The sequence below is a fragment of the Sminthopsis crassicaudata genome, chromosome 1 (assembly GCF_048593235.1).
Source record: "Sminthopsis crassicaudata isolate SCR6 chromosome 1, ASM4859323v1, whole genome shotgun sequence".
NCBI classification, from domain to species: Eukaryota; Metazoa; Chordata; class Mammalia; order Dasyuromorphia; family Dasyuridae; genus Sminthopsis; species Sminthopsis crassicaudata.
Genome location: NC_133617.1, coordinates 437,903,875 through 437,926,674, shown reverse-complemented (window position 1 = coordinate 437,926,674; position 22,800 = coordinate 437,903,875). Strand labels below are relative to the sequence as shown.

At 35.6% G+C, this 22,800-nt stretch overlaps 1 pseudogene; it reads right to left on the bottom strand.

Annotated features, from left to right (window-relative positions):
• Positions 1–3,034: 3,034 nt before the first annotated feature.
• Positions 3,035–3,542, bottom strand: LOC141554908 (large ribosomal subunit protein P1 pseudogene; annotated as a pseudogene).
• Between the last annotated feature and the right edge of the window lie 19,258 nt (positions 3,543–22,800).

Below are 22,800 nucleotides of genomic sequence, written 5' to 3'. Positions count from 1 at the left end.
CTGGGGTTAGTAGGACATTGTCAGACATGGATAGATTCTAATACTGCTAACACCATACCCTTGTATAAGCATCTGCTGGAGGAAAGTCCAAATTCTATCATGTGGGATCAAGAGAGTGATCAAAAGATTGAGGACTTAAGGCATTTGTTAATTTCACCACTTGTATTGGCTCTCCCCACCTTGGAAAAACCTTTCCACCTGTTTGTCAATGTTGAGGGAGGGGTGGAGGGGTGGCTCTAGGAGTCCTTGCTCTAATAAAAGGGGGGCAGAAAAGACCAGTGGCTTTCCTTTAATCTTAATCCTATCTCCTTTTTGTCCCCTGGAATAGAACCATCCCCCAGAGAGGAACATTGTTGCTTAGAGTTAATTGATTTTCAAACAAAAGTAAGAGAGGATTTACAAGAATCACCAATACCTGGGGGAGTAAATTGGTTATAAATGGCTCTTCTAGGATAGTAGATGGGAAAAGGAAAAATGGATTTGTTATTGTGGATGGAGATCAAACTGTCACTTTATCAAGGGCAGTCTTGCCTGTCCATTGATCAGCTCAAACTTGTGAATTGTATGCCTTAAATCAAGCATTGACGTTATTGAGGGACAAAGATGGGGATGCATACACCAATTCAAAATATGCCTGGAGTGTGGTGCATATATTTGGAAAATTTTGGAAGATTGAGGGTTTGTGAATAGTAAGGGTAAAGAACTGGTCCAACATACATAAGTCAGAGAGAGGTACTGGAAAACTCCTAGGAATGTAGCAGTAAGACATATAAAGGGACATCAAATGGGAAATTCTTTTGGGGCAAGGGGAAGTAGGTTATCAGATGAGGAGGTCAAGGGAGATGGAGACCAGGAGATTACTCCTATAATGACCTTGATACCTGTACTTTCCCCTACTCTGCCCTTTCCAAGTTTTACCCATAAGGAAAAAGAGAAGCAGTTGAAAACTCCGAAGGACGATGGCTCTTACCTGATGGCAGAAAGGTACTGACCAAAGCAAGTATGAGGCAGGTCCTTCAGCAACTGCACCAGGGCAGTTATTGGGATGTCCAAAACCTATGTGATGCTGTACTGACAAGGTATGTTTCTCCCGGCCTATATACTATGGCCTGACAACTAGTGAACAGCTACCTAGTTTGTCAAAGGACTAACAAGGCTACTCAACACCAGGTCCTGAAATGGAGATGACCTCCGGGAATCAGACCATCTCAAAGCATCCAGGTGGACTTCACTGGGCTGCCACCAGTGAGTCATTTCAAATATTTGCTGGCCATAGTGGACCATCTGATGGTGGAGGCACCTAAGCAACTGCCTCAAGGTCTTATTAGAACAATTATTTCCAGATATGGAGTAGTGGAGAGGATCAGGGAACATGTTTTTCTGCCCTAGTACTGCAGAATCTGATTAGGGCCTCCTCCCTCTTCAGAGAAAGTAGAAAGGATGAATTAAGAAATAAAACAGCAACTGACTAAATTATCTTTAGAGACCCAACTACCTTGGACTAAATGCTTTCCTCTTGCTCTGGTCAGAATCAGAACCAAGCCATGTAGAGACATTGGGCTTTCACCTTATGAATTATTGTATGGTCATCTTTTCCAGGCTAATATGGGAAAGTGGGACCCTATTTTAGGGACGAAGGATTTATTTCTTAAGAGATATGTTAAATCATTGGTACAACATTTACAAGAACTACAACAAAAAGGGTTAATAGTTCAGACTCCTCCTGTACATAGAATTCAAATTGGATATTGGGTTTTGATCCGATCCTGGAAGGATGAGAAGTTACTCCGTGCTGGGATGGATCCAGGAACAAGACTAGACACATCATACCAGAACAAAAGAACCTGTGGCACCACCTTTATCAGAATAGACAGTTGAAGATAATAAAGGAGACCTCAAATTACATTTGAGGTGGGGCCTCTACTGAATGGGAATACAATCTCTGAACTGAGGGCATTGTAATTGTCTATATATCACTTTTCTTATTACTTTTTAAAATTACTTTGGGTCTCTTCGCCTGTTTGGGACCCGATATATTTTCCCCTAGGAATTTCACCTTAACCTCACAGTGTACTCACCTATCTCTTAATTGGACAGGGATCTGTTATATTGGATTAATAAGGTCAATTTTTTTTTTCTTTCTTCCTGAACAGGCAGACAAATATTTAGGAATTCAGTTGTATGATGATTTGGGAAGAGGGAAATGGGGGTTTAGATACATCTATTACCTAGACTGGAGATGCAAATGGTTGGGGTGACACCTGGCCCCCAGAAAGAAGAGTTAAAGAGTATGGGCCAATCACCTGGGCTCAAGATGGAAGTTGGGGATATAGAATCCCAATATATATGTTGAATAGGATAATTAGCCTTCAAACAGTTGTAGAGATTATCACCAATTAGATAGCTAAGGCACTAGATCTGATCGATAGAATAGTCCAAAACTCATTATCCAGAATGATTAGGTTGGAAGGGAAAGCTGAAGGGCCTATTAGATTGATGGTGCCCATTTGGAACTATGCCCAAAAAGTTATCAAACTGTGCATACCCTTTGATCTAGCAGTGCTACTACTGGGCTTATATCCCAAAGAAATACTAAAGAGGGGAAAGGGACCTGTGTGTGCCAAAATGTTTGTGGTAACTCTTTTTGTAGTGTCTAGAAACTGGAAAATGAATGGATGTCCATCAATTGGAGAATGGTTGGGTAAATTGTGGCATATGAATGTTATGGAATATTATTGCTCTGTAAGAAATGACCAGCAGGATGAATACAGAGCGGTTTGGAGAGATTTACATGAACTGATGCTGAGTGAAATGAGCAGAACCAGAAAATCACTATACACTTCAACAACAATACTGTATGAGGATGTATTCTGATGGAAGTGGAAATCTTCAACATAAAGAAGATCCAACTCACTTCCAGTTGATCAATGATGGACAGAAATAACTACACCCAAAGAAAGAACACTGGGAATTTAATGTAAACTGTTAGCACTACTGTCTTTCTACCCAGGTTACTTATACCTTTGGAATCCAATTTTTTTTTTTTTTTTTTAGTTGACAAACTTTTTATTTAATGTTACAAAAAAAATTTAGTCAAACAGACCAAAACCCATGTCATCATTGGACTCCTCGGATTCTTCTTTTTTTGCTTCCTCTTTCTTTTTCTCCTCAGCTGGGGCAGCTGTGCTAGCAGGAGCGGCACCACCAGCTGCTGGGGCAGGTCCACCAACTCCTACATTGCAGATGAGACTTCCAATGTTTACATTATTCAGGGCCTTTGCAAACAACCCAGGCCAGAATGGTTCAACATTTACACCTGCTGCTTTAATGAGGGCATTAATTTTATCCTCCGTGACTGTAACCTCATCGTAGTGAAGAATGAGGACAGAGTAGATGCAAGCGAGCTTGGAGACGGCCATTTTTCGGGAGATAATTGAGGAGAAACTTGTTTATAGTGGTGCTAGTTGCCGGCTGAAGTGAGGGTTCACCCCAACGCGGCCTTAGCTTCCAAAGAAGAACCAAGCACCTTACAGACAACTGAAGAGAGATGAATCCAATTCTTAACATGCAACAAGAAAAAATTGGATTTACACACATATATTGTATCTAGGTTAACACATGTAATATGTATATGATTGCCTGTTTTCTAGGGGAGGGAGTAGAAGGAGGGAGGGAAAAGATTTGGGAAAATGAATACAAGGGATAATCTTATTTAAAAAAAAAAAAAAAAAAAAGATTGATGGTGCCCCAAGAAGATCAACAAGAGCCCGGAAGGGGGAGATGAGGAATTAGAGAATGTGAAAATTATGTTACAAAAAATTTGAAAAGATCTCAGTGTACAAAATAAGAGGGAGGACTGAAATGAGATGAGATGAAAATCTCTCAAGACAGTTTGTGAAAAATCAAGTAAGGTTTTCATCTACTTCAGAGTTGGAGTAGGCTTGAAGATCCTTGAGCATTGACCCAAAGAAATACCTAAAATTTCCCTTCCTGCTATCCTCCCATGATATCATTTTTCTCCCTATATAGTCCCCCTCACATTCAACTAAACACACCCTTGTTATATATATTTCCTTCTAAACTGCCCTAATAATGAGAAAAGTTCTTACAAGTTACAAGAAACCATCTTCCCATGTAAGAATACAGTCAAAATCTCATTAAGTTCCAAGATTTTTCTTCTATCAGTTTTTTTCTTCCTTTTCCATATGCTAAGGAAATAAAATTTAGTCCACACACACACACACACACACACACACACACACACACACACACACACAATCAAGCAACTTTATCAGTTGCTAGGCAATATCAAGATAAAAAAAAAAAGCCTCAGGAGCTTATTCTACTGCAGGTAAATGGTATACAATATGTAAACAAATGGGAGAAGAGAGACAATTAGAATTGTCATATTTTTTAAAAAAATCAATATCATTCTAGGACATCAAACTAGAAGGGGCATTAGATATAATATAGGTTATTTCTTTCACATTTTATAGATGAAATTGAGGGCAAGGAAAGGAAAGTGACTTGCCTAAGATTATACACAAATTAGTGAGTGGCAAAGTAGAATATGAACTCAAATTCCTTGAAAATAATCCCTACATTCTTATGGAATACCATGCTGTGTTACATCTCCTACCTTCATTCCATTTAACCATCACTAATCCTTGTTTTCCAAACTTCTATCCAAACTTCACACTGTCTTGTCCCTATCTTGAAGTACCTCTCTGACTCATAATTAGCTAGAAATGTAATGTGCCTGTTCTGCTCCTGTTTACCTATAGTGAACTCAGTGGGCAGTGAACAGGAGATGCTTAGGACCTGTGTACTTGGAGATCTTTCTAAAACAGCCAAAAACTGAATGAAATGCACCCACATTAGCCTCACACATTATTCAGTAATATCCCTATTCTAACTACCATGCTAGCACTTAACCATACTTTGAGGCAGTAGATCCCTATAATCTTTTGTTTAAAAATAAATAATAGCAAATAAATAATTCTCTCCAAGTTTCATATTTACAAGCTGCTTAGGTGAATGTTTTACCTTTAGTTAAAGGCCAAATATAAATTTTGACATATCTTAGATTTCATTCTCTAGGTTGTCTTAATTCACTGTGGGTAATTTCCATTCAGTATTTATTTATTAAATTTTTAGTAGATTACAGCACCACAGTAGGTATTTTGTGAGATAACAAAAATTATTATTTAAGTAAGCATTGAACTTATTGACCCCTGAGTCAAAATTGAGATCATGAAGTTTTATCCCTAGATTTGGGCATATCTCCATGTAATCATTCATTGATTTATTCAACCAATCCAGCAACAAAAAGATCTGAACTTATATTCATCCTAAGACATTACTAGCTATGGTATATTGAGTAAATCATGTAACCTTTGTCTACTTCAGTTTCCTCACCTGTAAAGTAGAGATCATAATCATATCTCTCTCATGGAAGTGGAAAGGATCAAAGGAGACAGGGGGTTTTAATGCTTGACTGATAAAGTAGATGCTACATAGATGCATGTTCATCCTTTTATTATACCATAGCAACAATATAATACTACATTCTAGCTACTGGGTCATAGGATCATAGATTTAGAATTGTAAAGAGCATTCATTGTAAGTCATGGAGTATTCCCTTTCTCAGGAAGGAGCAAGAACAGAGTTTGACCTGAGATTTTCTTGAATCCAATTCACTACTCTGTTTGAGCCCCCAAGATAGGAATGCAAAGAAAAAATGTCTTTAAGGGTTTCAAGGGAATGATAAGATTTGCACATTATAGTTAATAATAATTAGCATTTATTATAATCCTTACTATGTTCCAAGTACTGTGCTAAGTGCTTTACAATTATTATCTTATTTCGTCCTCACAATAATCTTAGGAGAGAGATCCTATTAATATTTCCATTTTGCAGATGGGGAAACTGAGGCAAGAAGGGTAAGTGATTTGCTAGTAAGTGTCTGAAACTAGATTTGAAGGCAGGGCTTCCTGGTTCCACTGCACCAACTACAGATAATGTGTTTGCAAAATAAATACAATATAATTTGGTGGGTGAGGGTATGATAACTTGTAACTGAAGGAAGATAGCTCTTGAGCTGAGCTTTGAAGGAACCTTGAGATTCTAAGAGGAAGAAAGTGTTCACTGTCTTCAGTGTTCCTCTTCAGTGTTCCCCTTCCTCCTTTTTCACCACTTCCCCTCCTTTCAACACTACCATTCCTCTAACATTTCTTTTTCCAGGACCTGGCTTTCCAAGCATTGTGCTATTTCTCACTCTTATATAGATGTCCAGGACACAAATGCCTGTTGGCATATCCTACCTGGAACTGCCCTTTCCATATGACATTTGTCTTGAATGACTACTGAGGTTTCTCTGTGATTATTGTCGACAATCCTTACCTTATCTTACCTGAACCATACTCACCTCTATAATGGTCCCCACTCAACAATTGCCCCCTGGAAAATAATCAGTGAAAAGGAAAATGCTATCTCTCTTCTACTTTTGTACAGCAATAATTGCTAAAGCAACTCAATTGCTAAAGAGCAACTCAAAAACTTCCCCCACACCCCAACCCCCACCTATCTTGTTCTTTATTCTGCCCTTTGGTACTGAACTAGGATAATCTCTATTCCAATATCATGGCTTTTCAAATGCTTAAAGATATTTTGTCATTCTTCAAAGGTCATCCATCCCCATTCCTCCTGGCAGACTCTTTTCCAGAATAAACACACTGTATCTTAAAAAGGTATGATTTCTAGACCCTTTACCATATTCTAATCTCATGGACACACTTATCAATGTATTTCCTAAAATGTAGCAAGAAAAAAGGAACTCAATGTTCCATTTGGCCTCTGACAAATGCAAAAACTATCACCTTCCTCTTTTGGTACACTTAATGTAGGTTAAGAGAAGAAAAGTATGGTTTAAAGAAGGGAGAATTAGCACCATCTATGTGTCACAGCAACTCTAGAGTGAAGTAGTTAGAATGCTGGGGCTGGAGTCAGAAAGACTTATCTCCCTAAGTTCAAATGTGGCCTCGGAGTTTGCCTCAGGGTAAATGTAAAATGTAAAATAAGCTAGAGAAGGAAATGGCAAATTACTCCATATCTTTGCCAAGAAAACTACCATGGGGTGACAATTAGACAAAACCAACACTTCAGGCTCTATGTTTAGCCCTTTACCGAGGTAGATAATATTATCCCCATTTTACAGGTGAGGAAGTTGAGGCAGATAAAGGTTAAGTGATTTGCTCAAGGTCCTAAAGCTAATAAATGTCTAAGATTCAATTTTAATTCAAGATTTTGTGATTCCAGGTCCAGCACTCTCTATCTACTATGCCATCTACCTGCCTCTAAGTATAGGAGAAAGATTTGGAATCAAATGATCTAAATTGTTTCTACCATTCAAATACTCCTAGATCTTTTATATATGGCCTGATATCTAGTCAATCACACCTTGCTCTTTGTATACTTTCAGCAAATAGCTTTTTATTCAGGTCTTATGTTTATCCCATCATATCAGTCAATTCAATTAAAAAAAATTTTTTTTCCTCTCCACTCCAACAAGTCAATATGCAAGCTGAAGGCATCCTTGACTTCCCAGATCACCATCTCATCACTATTTATACCAAATACTAAACCCTAGAGGAACTCTTCTCATACATCCCTACTTTCCTTCCAGAATATTAAGAAATCATGTTTTTGTGTATACCCTTTGACACAGCAGTGCCATTATTGGGTTTGTATCCCATGGAAATCTTAAAGAAGGAAAAAGGATCTACATGAGCAAAAATGTTTTTAACAGCTCTTTTTATGACAGCAAAGACATTGGAAAATTAATAGATTCCTGAAGAGTATAGAAGCCCACCCTACCCCTGACCTTTTTCTCTAAGCCTAGAGTCTAGGCTTATACTCTAAACATGCTAATCTATCCCAGAAACAAGAATAAATAACAAAATTTTAATTCAAATTTCCCTAGAGAACTGCTATATAAGCAGATATTCTTGGATGATGTTCCCTTTTTTCATCTTCCATCTCTTGGACTCCTTCTCTTGACTCCTTTCCTGTAGTCTTACTTGATCTTTGTTTCAGCTCTAATTGTTTCTATTTTATCCAGAAACTCTAAGAGTCAATCTCTCCCAGATTGATTTATTTTTTAAATTTACTAGGTAAAAGTGACCATTTTCTGCCTCATTTCTTCCTAGACTTAATCATTGAATGGGCATTGTCTCAGTCAAACAAATTTGGAAAAGACCTTAGCTTAAAAAGGCCAAGATCTTTCATTGCATCCATGTCCATTGCCATTGGATCCAGATGGCTCTGGAGGAGAGACTGAGGCTGGTGATTTTGCACAGCCCAGCCTCACTTAAACGCAATTCAATTGCAAGTCAAAATATCACTCTCCTGATGTCAAAGTCTTTTTTGAGAACAATGGACAAACAGCAACCTTCCCTGTAGCTTACATGCATGTATAAGTCTCCTAGTCCTTAAAAAATTTGTCTCCCCACTATAATTTGATATATCTCTAGCTAGAAATACTTACTAGCTATAAGATTTGAGCTCAGCAGTTTGGATAGCTGTAGAGAAGAAAATAAAAATAAAAGTATAAACATTAGCAAAACTGGCAGAACTATGCCTATAGGCTTTGAGGGTGTACTAAGAATGCCCCAAAGCAGTGTTATGAAACTCATAGCCTGAGGGCCTAAATATAGCCCATAGCATGTCCCCCAATCAGATTCAAATGTAATTGGGAAATACTTAAAAAATAAACATAAATAAAACAAAATATAGGTAATATTACATTTTAAGATCAAGGCAATATGAAATCTGAAGGGATCCTTGGTAAATTTAGTGACTCCCCTTTCTCTTTAAGTTTGAAACCATTTCTACAGAAGGACAATAGAAAATTTAATTGAGATGATTACTAGTTAAAACAAAATTGCAGGATAAAAAGGAAATCTATATACATTGTAAAAAATAATTATGTCTATTTGGTACTGATAAAAACTAGAAAGAAATGATATAAGCAATTCCATTCAAAATAACTCAAAAAAGTGCATGAAATTCTATAACTTACCAAAATAAAATTTATAAAAATATTTTCTGCTTTTAATAATTTTAAAATAATTTTTAAAGAGGTATTTTTTTCTTAACTATTCTTTCATTTTAATTTGGTTCTCATTTTTTTTTCTTTTTCTGAGGCTGGGGTTAAGTGATTTGCCCAGGGTCACACAACTAAGAAGTGTTAAGTGTCTGAGATCAGATTTGAACTCAGGTCCTCCTGAATCCAGGGTTGGTGCTCTATCCTCTGCACCATCTAGCTGCCCCCAATTTGGTTCTCTACTGATAAGTAATTTAAGTAAATTCCCCACCAAACTTGTGTCTGTACTCATTTCCAATTTTCTAAATGTAGGTTAAAAAAAAACCAAAACCTTATTTATAAAAATATTGTAAATAGACATGTAAATTGTTCCTTAATAATGTATTGTAACACATTTTGGAACATTTGTTTATTAATAAAGTTAATATAATTAGATTTTTGACTAAAAATTTATAAAAATAAAATGACAATATTGACAGAAATAGACTTAAATAAAGAGCTATTCAATGATAATATTGCTTAAATTTCAGATTAAGTTTTGTACTAATCAAACTGTAAGGTGATACTTATTAAAACTGGATAAAATAAAAAGTCATATGGGAGTACAAAATATCTACAGTTTCAAGGGAAATAATTCCCCCCCAAAAAAAGTAAGAATGAAAGAGGCATAGCATTACCAAATGTCAAACTAAATTACAGAGTAGTATTTATCAAAATTATTTCGTACTAGCTTTTAAAAAGAATTTTAAAAGTTAATAACATCAACAGGAAATAAAAGTAATAAAAAACTATAGTTCTATGTTTAATAATAATACCCATGTTTAATGATAAAACATAAAAAATAAATTACTGATTAATAACCTAATATTTTCTCTGATTAGGATTTTTAAAATTTTCTCTTTCTCTTTAGATAGGAACAGAGAGAAATAAAGGTATTTAAATGTTAACTATTATCATTACTTTTGAAAACATCTAAATATTCTTCAGAGTCAAGCTCTTGTATAAGGTCTAGTTTCACTATTATTCATATTTTTCAGATGAAGAAAGTGAGACTGAAAGAGAGTAGCTTCATGCACAAACTGTAACTATTTGATTCAGGATTTGAACTGAGGTCTTGATGGTTCTAAACCCACTACTTAATCCACAAAATATGACCCACTTTTAAAAGATGAAGATTTGCTACTTTGGAAAACAGTTAAAATAAGGTATCAAAAGTCATGAAAGCAAGTGTGCCAATGTGCTCTATTCTTTTATTTTCTCTTTTGTTTATCTTTCTCTTAGATTTTTCCAAAACTGAGAAAGGGATATTAAAATCTCCAGTTACCTATTAGTGGTATTTCCTCATCTGAAAAATATGGACAATAGCACCTTCTTCACAAAGTTGTAGGGTCAAGTGAGGGTAATGTAAGTAAAGTACTTTGTAAACCTTGAAAAGAGATTTAAATGTCTGTTATCATTGTTTTTGAAAACAGCTAAATGTCCTTCAGAGCCAAGCTTTTGAATAAAGTTTAAAATACAACATTTATTTTTTAAAAATGAGGTGTGATTATAAAATAATGAGACATTTCTGAGCAATTGACTTGAAAGATAATTCCAAAAGAAGAGATACAAAAATGTTTTAATGGTGGCAGTCTTTAGGGGAAAAATGTACTCTCCCAAAGTGATTATTTTGAAGTATATTCTTTATTTGGAAATATAAATTTTGATACATTTGGGATTTTAAGAATATTATTATGTAATAGTAACTGTAATCCATAAGTTTTATTTTATCCAATAATTCTATCTCTATCTCCTACCAAACTTTTGCCAGTGTTAATAAAAAATTGGAAAGTTGACATTTTTAGAATTTCCTACATTCCCTTCTCTGCTAAAAGAGAATTTAATGACAATGAAAAAGTGACAAACAAGGATAACTCTCTAAGTCCCAGGCTATTCAATCTACTTATCTTATTTTTTAACCTCATTATTGATACTTTTAAGAATTATTTTAAATTTACCAAAGTCTGAAATCATGTTGATAAACTTTACCTTGAATACGTGAAAGTCAGTTCAACCCAAAGTGAATAAGCAACAGGTAAAAAGCTCATTTGTGGAATTTCAACCTCCCACTAATTTGGCTATATGACTTGAGGCTAGTTACATAACCTCCTTAAATTGGAATAGTAGAAAGGCATGCTTATTGAAGTAACTAGATATGATTGAGAAAAGTGTTACATAAATATGTATAAATGTAGATTATTATCGGTTAATGATTTCAAATTCTTGTTCAAGTTGACAATTCTGACTTCAACTTTGCTTCTTTCTAGGCATAGTTTGTAAATTTCAATCATAGTTTTTTAGTTGCTGAAATCTGCCAGTGAAAAGGGAGAGGAATCCATCACCATTCCAAAATGCATTTGGTTGCTATTTATACATTGGTCTAAGATACCCTAGAGCTTATTACTAAAGTTTAAAAGTGCACAGATCCTTATAGCTCTTGTGTTAGAGTTGGAAGAGGCTTCAGAGGTCATCTAATCCTATTCTTACATATTAATAATTATCACAATAAGAGCATTAGTATTAATATTTATTATCAAATTATGTTATGCCATTAATAAAATAATAAAAGCAGATAATATATTTAATGTTAAAATACTACATTAATACTAGATATTTATATTTTATATAATTAATTAATAATTCAAGTAATATTTTAAACCTTAAAGTACTGTGTAACAGTACTAGATATTAATATCTAGCATTTACATAGTAATTTAATGTTTTAATCAATGTTTTACATTTGATTCTTACAACAGTTCTGTAAAGTAGGTGCTGTTATTGTCCCTAGTCAATTAATAAACATTTAGTAAGAGCCTACTATATATCAGACATAGTGCCAATCATTGGAGTTACAAAACAAAGTAGAAGGGAATCCAGGCCCATGAGAAATTCATAGTCTAATGAGGGAGCCAACATATAAATAATTATGCATAAACAAGCTATATTGTATTATTGTATATATGTACAATATATTATTGTAATAAATTAACAGGTGAAGAAAATGAGACTGAGAAGTTAAGTAAGTTGACCAGGATCCTCCAAATCAAAAAATTAATATTAACCACATTAATAAATATCTAAGGCAGGATTCAAACACAGTTTTTTTTTTTTTTCAAAGTCAGCATTATTTATTTACTGTATCACCTCTAGCATTTATATAGCACTTCAAGGTTGCCAAAACCCTTTCTTTACTTATGCTATGTCACTTGATCCTCACAACAACTTTGTAAGAGAACTGCTAATTATTATCCCAGTTTTTTATAGATGAGAAAACTGAGGCTGAGAGAATTTAAGAGATTTTCCCAGAGCTAGTAAGGAAAGATTCAAATTCAGATCTCCTCTACCATCCAGCTGCTTCTGCCTACAGGGAAAAAATTGTTAAAATAGGGGAAACAAAATCAAAATCTTTAAATGAGCAACCATTAGACTCAAGGATATACCCAACTTCCTTGAGTCAAAGTGCCCCATACATAATTTCTGCACCCTGTCTTTACTAGATATTTTCTCCCATTCAAGTGGAGGAGGGGGCAGAAAATGTCAGAGAAAAGCTTCCATTCTCTGCCATTCTTTAAAGATCTCCCCTAGCTCTGGAATTAATAAACTCCTGTTAAATCGAAGATAAGTTGCTGTGCTTCTCCAATCATTTGTTGCCATCACTCCCTTGCAAGATAAGAGTAACATCTCCAGAGTCCTTTTCTTCTCCCTGGTAGAGCTATTCTATTTTCTCTGACATTCTTTTGCTTTAAAAATTCCCACCAATTTTTAAAAAATTGTATTATGTTATGAAAAAGTTTTATTCAATAAATTAAAAATAAAATATATTTTTTAAAAGTTTCTATTAGTTACCAGATATACCTACAAACCATGCAGGCTTGCAGACAGATACCATCTATTCTCCTTAATTATTTAAATAGGAGAGAGGGAAGGATAGGGAAAGGGGAAAGACCAGCCCCCAAGAAATCTTGATTTCTTCAATGGACAGTTAGAATAAATAATAGAGGTCATCTACAGAGCTCACAATTGATTAGGAATTCCCTTTGATTTTTTGGTAGCTTGGTTATTTTTCTTCTTTCTTGAAGAGGATCCTCTTCAAGAGGATCAAAATGACCTTACTATGTTGGAGTCAAGATATAGTGTGTCTGACGAGGGTTAATCATACAAATATGAACTTGGAGTGCCCTACCCTAGGTTAGGCATAAGTAATTAACATGATCATTTGGAATGGAAATATCTCTAAATTGGCACATCTTATGTTTCTTTTGAGCTACTGAAATTCTACTTCATTTATAGAGCCCAGTTCCTTCTTTGATATGGAAATACTATCTTTAAAGCATCTACAATCTTCTGTAGAAGATTGGACAGTACCATCTCAACTCTGTTGATCATTAGTTCAATTAGCACTCCATTCTGCTTAGCAGGATCCTGAAAATGCTAAGTTCTCTTGGGATGTCTCTTTTAAAGGGTTTGCTGACAAAAGAGTTGAGGCCACTCAGAGCTCCAATTTTATGTAGCCAATAAAAATCTTTGACAATGAATAGGACTTTCCTTGTTCCTTCTGACAAATGAATTTAGGCTATCCCCACTAGTGCATCTCCTTCCCCTGAAGTTTCTAAATCCAAGTGGGTCACTATCAAAAAGAATCATTAACATGTGGAACCTGTTGGGCCATTATTTGAAACAGACTAGATGGTGTCCCAAAGTTCTAGAAATGAAAAGATTTTCTGGAAGCCTTGAAATACAATAAAAACCAGGAAATACCAGAATATCAAGGTTAATTGGTACTAAGTTAGATATTGAGGAGATAAATTTGGAAGAATATACAAAACATGGGGACTAACTGTTCTTTGCTTGCTGGGTATTTATGGGAGACAGTAACTTTCAACCCTCTTAACAAAGCATGACAAGAATGCTAGTAATAAGTATAATTACTATGAATTCCTGATATTGCATGGGTAAGATGAAATTTTAGGATTCTGACAAACAGTTGTGATATAAAGAAAAGACAACAAAGAGTATTGGACTAGGAATCAGACGCTTTTTATTCTCTATTCTCCCATTTAAGAGCTATATGTGACCTTAGGAGACTTGCTAGCAAAACAGAGAAAAACTAGTCAAGAAATATTCCTGAAAGGAGAACCTGAGTTTAAATCTGATCTCAGACACTTAATGCTTCCTAGCTTTGTGACCCTGAGCAAGTCACTTAATCCCTCTCCCCCCACAAAAAAGAAATATCCCTAAAAAAAAAAAAAAGACTATGAAGCCTCCTATCTCAGAAAACCTGAGTCGCTATGCCAGTCCTAAAGCATGGGGCACTTTCTAAACACAGACATTAAGGAATCATTGTCAATTTGCAGTGAGGAACTAACGGTCCTGCTCTGGGAAAATGGACACATAAATTCATTGTTGATGAAGCAGTAATATCAACAGTAATGGTTTTGGAGCAGTTTGGAACTATGCCCACAAGGCTATTAAACTTTGAGTTCTCTTTGATCCAACAATGTCACCACTAATCCTATATCCCAGAGAGTTGAAAGAAAGAGACAGCAGTTTCTCATAATACAAAAATATTTTTAAGTAGCATTTTGCATAATGATAAAAATTTAGAAGGGCAGTAAAGTGATAGAATAAACAAAGTGCTCAGTCTGGAATCAGGAATATCCACCTTCCTGGATTAAATTCTGATAATTACTAGCTGTGTGACTCTGGGCAAGTCACTTAACCCTATTTGCCTCAGTTCTTCATCTATAAAATGATCTGGACAACAAAAATCACTCCCAGATCTTTGCCAAAAAAAAAAATCCCAAATGGAATCCTGAAGAGTAAAAACAATTGCAATGACAGGACAACAAAGAACTAGAAACTAAAGAGGTGCTCATTACCTGAAGAATGAATGAACACAGGGCATATGAATGTAATGAAGTACTATTGTGTTTTTAAAAATGATGAACAGGATGATTCCAGAGAAACCTAGAAAGACTTGTATGGACTGATACAGAATAAAGTGAGCAAAACCGAGAATGTGATTTCTAAAATAAGAACAGTAATTCTGTAATTACTGTAATAACAGTAAGAATTCTAAAGATAAGCATCTTTGAAGCCTTAAGGCTGTAATCAATAAAGTAACCAACCATGATTCTAGTGGAATCATAATGAAGTATGCTACCCAGATCCTGGCAGAGGGGTGAAAGATTCAAGGTACAGATTGAAATATAGAAGTTTTGGATATGGCCACTTCAGGAATTTGTTTTGCTTGATTATTCATATTTGCTGTTGTTTTGTTCAGTTATTTCAGTTATACCTGATTCTTTGTGACCCCATTTGGGGTTTTCTTGACAAAGAATCACTGAAGTGATATGCCATTTTCTTCCCCAATTCATTTTACAGATAAGGAAACAGAGGCATACAGGATTAAGTAATATGCACAGAGTCACACAATTAGAAAGTAGTTGAGGCCAGATACAAACTCAGAAAGAAGAGCTTTCCAGGCTCATATTTGTTACAAGGAGCTTATTTCCTTTCCACACCTCCCCTCATAGTGTAGGACTGGACGAAGGGACTGGAGGGAGGGACTGGATGAGAGACTGGGAGAGAAGATGAGTTTTTGTTAATTGTGTAAATTTCATTTTACAAAATAAAAAAGAGGGTGTTGTATTAGATAATTTTCGTGGCTCCTTCTACCGCAGTAGTCCTTTGGACAGATGACTACTAATATGGTACCATGAGAGATATATGAGGTAATTGTTAATAAAATTCCAACACTCCCCATTATTTACATTCTCTTTTTTCCCCCTCTGTTTCCATCCTATCCTCTTTCCCCCTACTCTATCTCTCAAGGCCTCACATTGGACCCAATTGTCATAATAAAAACAAAAATAACATTAATAGTTGGCATTTACATAATTTTAAAAGATTTACATGGCATTTTATAAATAGTTTCTTATTTGATTTCCATAATAGCAAGTTGTAGTTGAAAGAGCACTGTCCTTGGATTCCCAGACATGAGACTGAATTTCTGGCTCTACCATACTCCTTCTGTGATTATTAGGAAGCCACTTAACTTTTTTGCACCCCATTTTCCTTACCTTCCTAACCTGGTGGTTAGTAGTCTGAATGATCTCTAGTTTAGGTCCAAAGGAGTCTACCTACATGGCCCTTTTCAGCTCTATATCTATGATACAACAAGTAACTTTATGAAGTAGTCATACAAGTCTATTGTTTGACTAGTGGTAAACCTTGAAGCTGAAGATATTGGAAACCCTTGGTCTATATTGATGCCTCAACACCTAGATAAATTCTGGCACTCAGGTGACTAAAAGAAACTAACCTAACAGTTTTACATGGATTGATGACAGGCAAGTAAGTACAAGTTCCTGAAGACCTGACATATGGCCAGTTTAGTGTGAAGATTTAATTAACTTTAGTCTTATTGCAGCCCAGAACTCCCAAGCTCACAAGACTAGCCTCAGCCTTACCAGAAACAGGTCTTTTTTATTTATTGTCCCATTAGAATGTAAATTTCCTGAGAGCAAGGATTGTCCTGTTTGCTTAAATTTGATTGTTTAACCCAGTGCCAAACACATAGTAACATTTATTATTTTTATTGATATCTTTTTTAAAAAATATTTTACAGAATCTTTCTCAGTATCCCTTTCCAGTTCCAGAGAGCTATTTCAAAGAATATTTTTTTTTTCCTCATGTAATAACATTTCTTTTTTTCTTTCTTTTTTATTATAGCTTTTTATTTACAAGATATATGCATGGATAATTTTACAGCATTGACAATTGCCAAGCCTTTTGTTACAATTTTTCCCCTCCTTCTCCTCACCCCCCTCCCCCAGATGGCAGGTTGACATGTTACATATGTTAAAGTATAAATTAAATACAATATATGTATACATGTCCAAACAGTAATTTTGCTTACAAAAAGAATTGCACTCAAAGAATATTCCCCCCCCCCTGAGGCTGGGGTTAAGTGACTTGCCCAGGGTCACACAGCTAGGAAGTATTAAGTGTCTGAGACCACATTTGAACTCAGGTCCTCCTGAATTCAGGGCTGGTGCTCTATCCACTGCACCACCTAGCTGCCCCTCAAAGAATATTTTTAAAGAAAATAAGATAAAGAGGAAGAAGCGAGGAAAAAACCCAACAAGATTGATGTGTGTGTATGTAATATCCGGGCTAGCTTTCTGGAGGTCTTCCGGAGGGGCCTTGGTCTCAGCAGGATAATTACCACAAAGATCATCAGAAATAGAGTCTAAAGTTTTTACTGTCTCCTTCACAGCCTGTCTCCTTCAGATTGTTCACTCTGTCTGACTGACTGTATCCTCAGTTCTCTCAGCCCTTAAATATTCTATTACAATGACATCATTACAGCATACTAATTATGTGTGAATTAGAGAACCATTGCATCACCATACTAAGTTCTAAGTATATGTAAACTAAAGAACCATTATCTCATCAGTTACACTGAGTTAACACCTTGTTGTAAGTATCCTTGTTTCAAGTATACTTCTCCAGAGTTCTACCCTCTAAGTGTGTTTAGTTTACAATGAAAATCTAAGCAATGTTCCACAGCTGTGGACCTCCCACCACTCTAAAGAAGTGGAGTGGGGAATGCCATCTTGTGTTTCTTTTTTGAGGTCATATTTGTCCTTTACAGTTTTGCAATATTTATTTATTTTTAGTGTTTTTTGTTTGTTCTTTCCATTTTTGTTGTAGTGGTCATTTTATATACACGTATGTACACATATATGTATATACATATATATATATATATATAGTTTTCTTGACTCTGCTTACTTTATTCTACATCATATTGTATAAATCTTTCAATACTTCTCTGCATTTATAATATTTATCATTTTTTATAGAACAGTAAAATTACATTGCATTTATGTACCACAATTTGATCAGGCATTTCTCAGTCAATAAGAATTTACTTTGTCTACTATTTTTTGCTATCATGAAAAGTGCTGCTATAATTATTTTTTGTATACATGAAAACTTTCATATTTTCAATGCTTTTCTTAAGATTTAAGCCTAGTAGTTGAATCTTTGAGTCAAAGGGTATGAGCACTTTAGTCACATAGTCAATTGTTTGCATAATTGAGTCAATATAGTCAATTATTTGCATAATTCTATATTGTTTTTTAAAATGGGTGTACTGATCCATAACTAGCATGCTTCCTACAGCCTTTCCAACACTGAATATTCCCATCTTTTGTCAACTTTGACAATTTGTCTGGGGGCCAGGTAAAAACCTCTGGGCAACTCATTTCTCAATTGCAGGTAATTGAATAAAATTTATAAAAAAAATACAAGTCATTCTCTAATTGATAAATGATTAAAACATATAATCTGTGTCCAAAGGGTTATAAAATTATGTATATCCTTTGACCTAACAATATCATTATTAGGCAAGAATTTCAAAAGATATATTTTAAAAAGGGTAGTGAATCCAAAAAAAGAGATTTTAAAAAAGAATCTGTATGTATCAAAATATTTATAGCAGCTCTTTTCTCAGGGCAGAGAATTGGAAATTGAGGGGTTGCCCATCAATTGGAGAATGGCTGAATAAATTGTGGTATGGTATTATGAAGGAATATTATTGTTCTATAAGAAATGATGAACAGGATGCTATCAGAAAAACTGGAAAGTCCTCCATGAACTCAAGCAAAGTGAAATATATTGTATACATAGTAATTGCAAAGTTGTGGGATACTTGGCTGTGAATGACTCAACATGACAATGATCCAAGATTATTGTGAAGTACTTGTGAGGAAAAAACGCTCTCTGTACCCAGAGAAAGAATGGATTGTGTCTGAATAGAGATTAACACATACTTTTTTAAACCTTTTTTTTCTTGAAAGTTTTCTTTTGGGGGGCTAGGGGAAATCTATGTTTTCTTTTGCAACATGATTTATGGAAATAATTTGTACAACTTCACAGGGGTCTTCTCAATATAGGGGTAGGGAGGAAGGAAGAAAATCTAGAACTCAAAATTTAAAAAACAAGTTGTAAAAGAATGTTTTACACATAACTGTGGAAAATAAAAATATTTAAAAGAAAATAAAAGGAAAAAAAAAACTTTGGCTAAATATTTTACTTTGCTCTTGATTAAGTAATTTGCCCAAGAGCATATCACCAGAAAGCCAGGATTTGAACTGTGACTTCAAATCTATCCAGTTTCCTATGCCAAGCAATAGACTACCAGGTTTCTATTTGTTGCTTATGTCCTTGTTTTTTCATAAGATATAAAAATCTGTTAATCTTTCTTTAATCTGGCATGTACAGGTGGGCATATATGCACATGAACAGGTGTGCAAACACATGGCAGTAATCACACACACACGCACACACACACACACGCAAGGGAGCACATTCCTCCACAGTAAAGAATTTACTATTGCAAATTCAGAGGAAGACACCCATTTGCCCTCATTTGTATGAAGGTGGAGTGGAGGGGGAAAGGTGGGGTTTAGTCCCTAGTGTTTCAGTAGCTGCTCTCAAAACATGCTCCTTAACCCACTGTAATTTTTTGGTTGCTATGAAATCTGATGTACAGTTTAGGATCTTTCTCATTTGAGATGACTGGATCAAATAGCATTTTTTTTCAATAATCAATCAATCTTTATTATTACCTACCATATTTTAAGCATTGTGCTAGGCACTGGAGATAGAAATGAAATAATCACTGAAGTTTATATTCTAATTGGGGAGACAACAAAAACATATAAAATACATACAGTAAAAATATTAATAGAATGAATTAATGCAACTATATTTAGAATAAACAGATACAAGTATATATGACACAATTAATTAGGCACAAGAGCCCTGGGAGTGTCAATACCACACCACACCATCACAATCCTACTTCCAATCTAGCCCTCCCACCTATCATCAAAGGAAGCAATTCCCATAGAGGAGGCACCAGTTGTAACCACCATCTGTTAACCAATTTCAAAAGTATCAAGACATTCTGAGAAAGAGACTGAAAATATCTGCCAGGCAAGTCAAACCATCACCACCACCTTCCTTCAGATACGGATGGAGACAACTTGAAGGATTAATATCTTCTTTGCTCCTGCTTCCTAAAGCCTATCAGACCTTTCCATCTGACTTATAGTTAAAACCTTCCATATTATCTCCTCCATTAAACTGTGAGCTCTTTGAGTATGAAGACTGTATTATTTTTCTATATATATTCCCCAACATAGCATTCTGCATATAAGTGTTTAGTAAATACTTCCTTCATATTAATTTAGGAAGGAGGGCACTAGCAGTTGGGGAATACAAGGCTTCATGCAGAAGATATTACCTGGTGAATGATTGATTAGATTAAGTTTTCTCAGTTTGAGACTAAGTCACATGATCCCTATTCCCAGAGCCAGAAGATGAGGTCTTGAACCAGGGATGCATGAAATTAGTGAAGTTACAGGAAGTGATGTGAGCCAGGAAGTGAATTGGACACTATCCAGTGAAAAGGCTTGGATCTTTTCCTATTTAACTGGGTGTTCTACTTCCTGCTGATCAGGTTGAGCACATCACCATGGTGGGAGCTGGGATGTCTCCTGGGTGTTCTGGGCCTCTCCCTGCAGGGACTAAATAAATGCTTTCTCTTTGTACCTGAAGATATGTCTGAGTAGTTAATTTGGGAAAGGGGGTCTGGCACTGGTCCCACACAGTTAATGGCGACTGGGCCTGGGATCTGTGGCTTCTCAAGATGGCTGGGATCCTGATTCAAGGCAGACACCAGGTTGGGATTTCTCTGACCAATCTTGAGTTTAGATTCTCAGCCTCCTTTTCTGTGAAGAATGGGTCTAAGAAAGAGACTCAGATACAAACAGAAAGCACACAAGTCTTCAAAAAAGATGAAGTCCAAGGGTAAGAGTGAGCCATGGTGGCACTCTGTTAGTGTCCTTAGATTGCCTTTAGGTGGCATGAGCCCTGGGCTTATCAAGGCTGATGATCCAGGTTAAGGGGTGAGCCAGGAAGGAGGTTCTGTTAATCACACAGAACAGTAACATTCTGGGGTTGGCCAGGAAGATAAGTGACTCCTTCCAAGCCTTGATCTACTGAGTCACCAAGGGTTGACCACGGACACCAAGGAGATCAAGTTGTGAGACTGGATGCTCTGAAAGGGGGGCAGTCCAACGCAAATCTTCCAAGCAAGAAAAGGGGAAAAAAGTGCACTTAGATATTTCTGTTGTGTGTGGGGAAGGGATGGCTTTCTTCCACATAATTTTTATCTGTGTTTGTGTCTTTGTGCAGAATGTCTTTGTCATGTCAGGTCTGTGATGTAGAATTTGTTTAAAAACAAAAAGGAAGCACAGACTTTCCTGTAGATTCCAACTCATTTGGTAATTAGCCATTTAATATTTCAAAGCAATTCAATTAAATAGGGGCCTCCTGGAGGAAGATAGTGCATAGAGTAAAGAGAGTCTCTTCTTCCATGTTTTTCCCCACTAGAATATAACTATAGCAGAAACATATGGAGCCAGAGGGAGAGACAAAAACTATGTTCAATCAGTTTAGTGAAATTTATTATTTGAGATATGATAATAAAAGCAATTTTCTATTATTGGAAATTTAAAGCTGTATTTGATTTTAAGTTAAAATATAGGTTATTAAAACAAAATTCCAGTAGCTTACCTTAAGGGAAGTCATGTTTATATCCCCCTAATTAATGGCATTGCTTTCTAAAAGTATATTAGGTAATTTGTAAAAATATGATTTATGCCTTAAAATTTTGTTGGCTCTGCTTGGATATATGTATAAGTTTTATGAAAATTGGGCCAAAGTTATTTAATTGTGAATCTTAAAGTTTAAAGTTTAAGAAGAAGGTCATCTAAAGACAAGGGACAAGAAAGATTGATTTGCAAAAGCAATTAATAGTTTAAATGGAGCATGTTAAAAGAAAGAGAAAGGTTATTGGGAACATGTTAGAGAAAGGAGTGTGTCAGAGTATGTCAGAGAGAGAGAGAGAGGGAGAGAGGGAAAGAGGGAGAGAGGGAAAGAGCACAACATATTGGGAAAGAGGAGAACAGTTAGATTGGACAGAAAGGTGCAAGCCTGTGGAAAGGAGAAACCCCACCAGGTTGGGGCATGTCTGACTGGCAGTCTGGATCCTGGGTGACTTGTCACCCCTTAACTGTGAGAAGTGGGGATTGGGAAGCATGGTAGGAAGGGCTGTCACTCTGAGTAAAGGAAAGGGTAAAAGGACCTTGTCAGGTTAGATTGTCAGTTGACAACCTAACTTCCCCCTTTCCCCACCGCTGCTTTTTAAAAAACTGCAGCTCTTTGGAGCTCCCCTCCCCCTTACTAGTAGAAACATTAATTGCTTATATTATTTAAAGGAACAGACTACATTTACATGGTGTTAATAATTGAGTTTTTATTTTTATTTTTCAAATCTATAGATGCTTTAAGAGGTTTGTTGGACCCGCAAGTTTTCTTAAAGCAATTAATTTTTACTAAGGTGTCCATCTGTCTTCAGCAAATTATTTAATATCTATCTAGGTGCATAAGTCTCCTTGTTTTTAAGGAATATGATTACAAAAATCTAGAGTAGAATTTTAACCTGATTTGATAAGTTGATAGCAATATTTCCAAAAAGTTTACAGGAACTCATCAATTGGAGGAAGTTGACTTTTTTT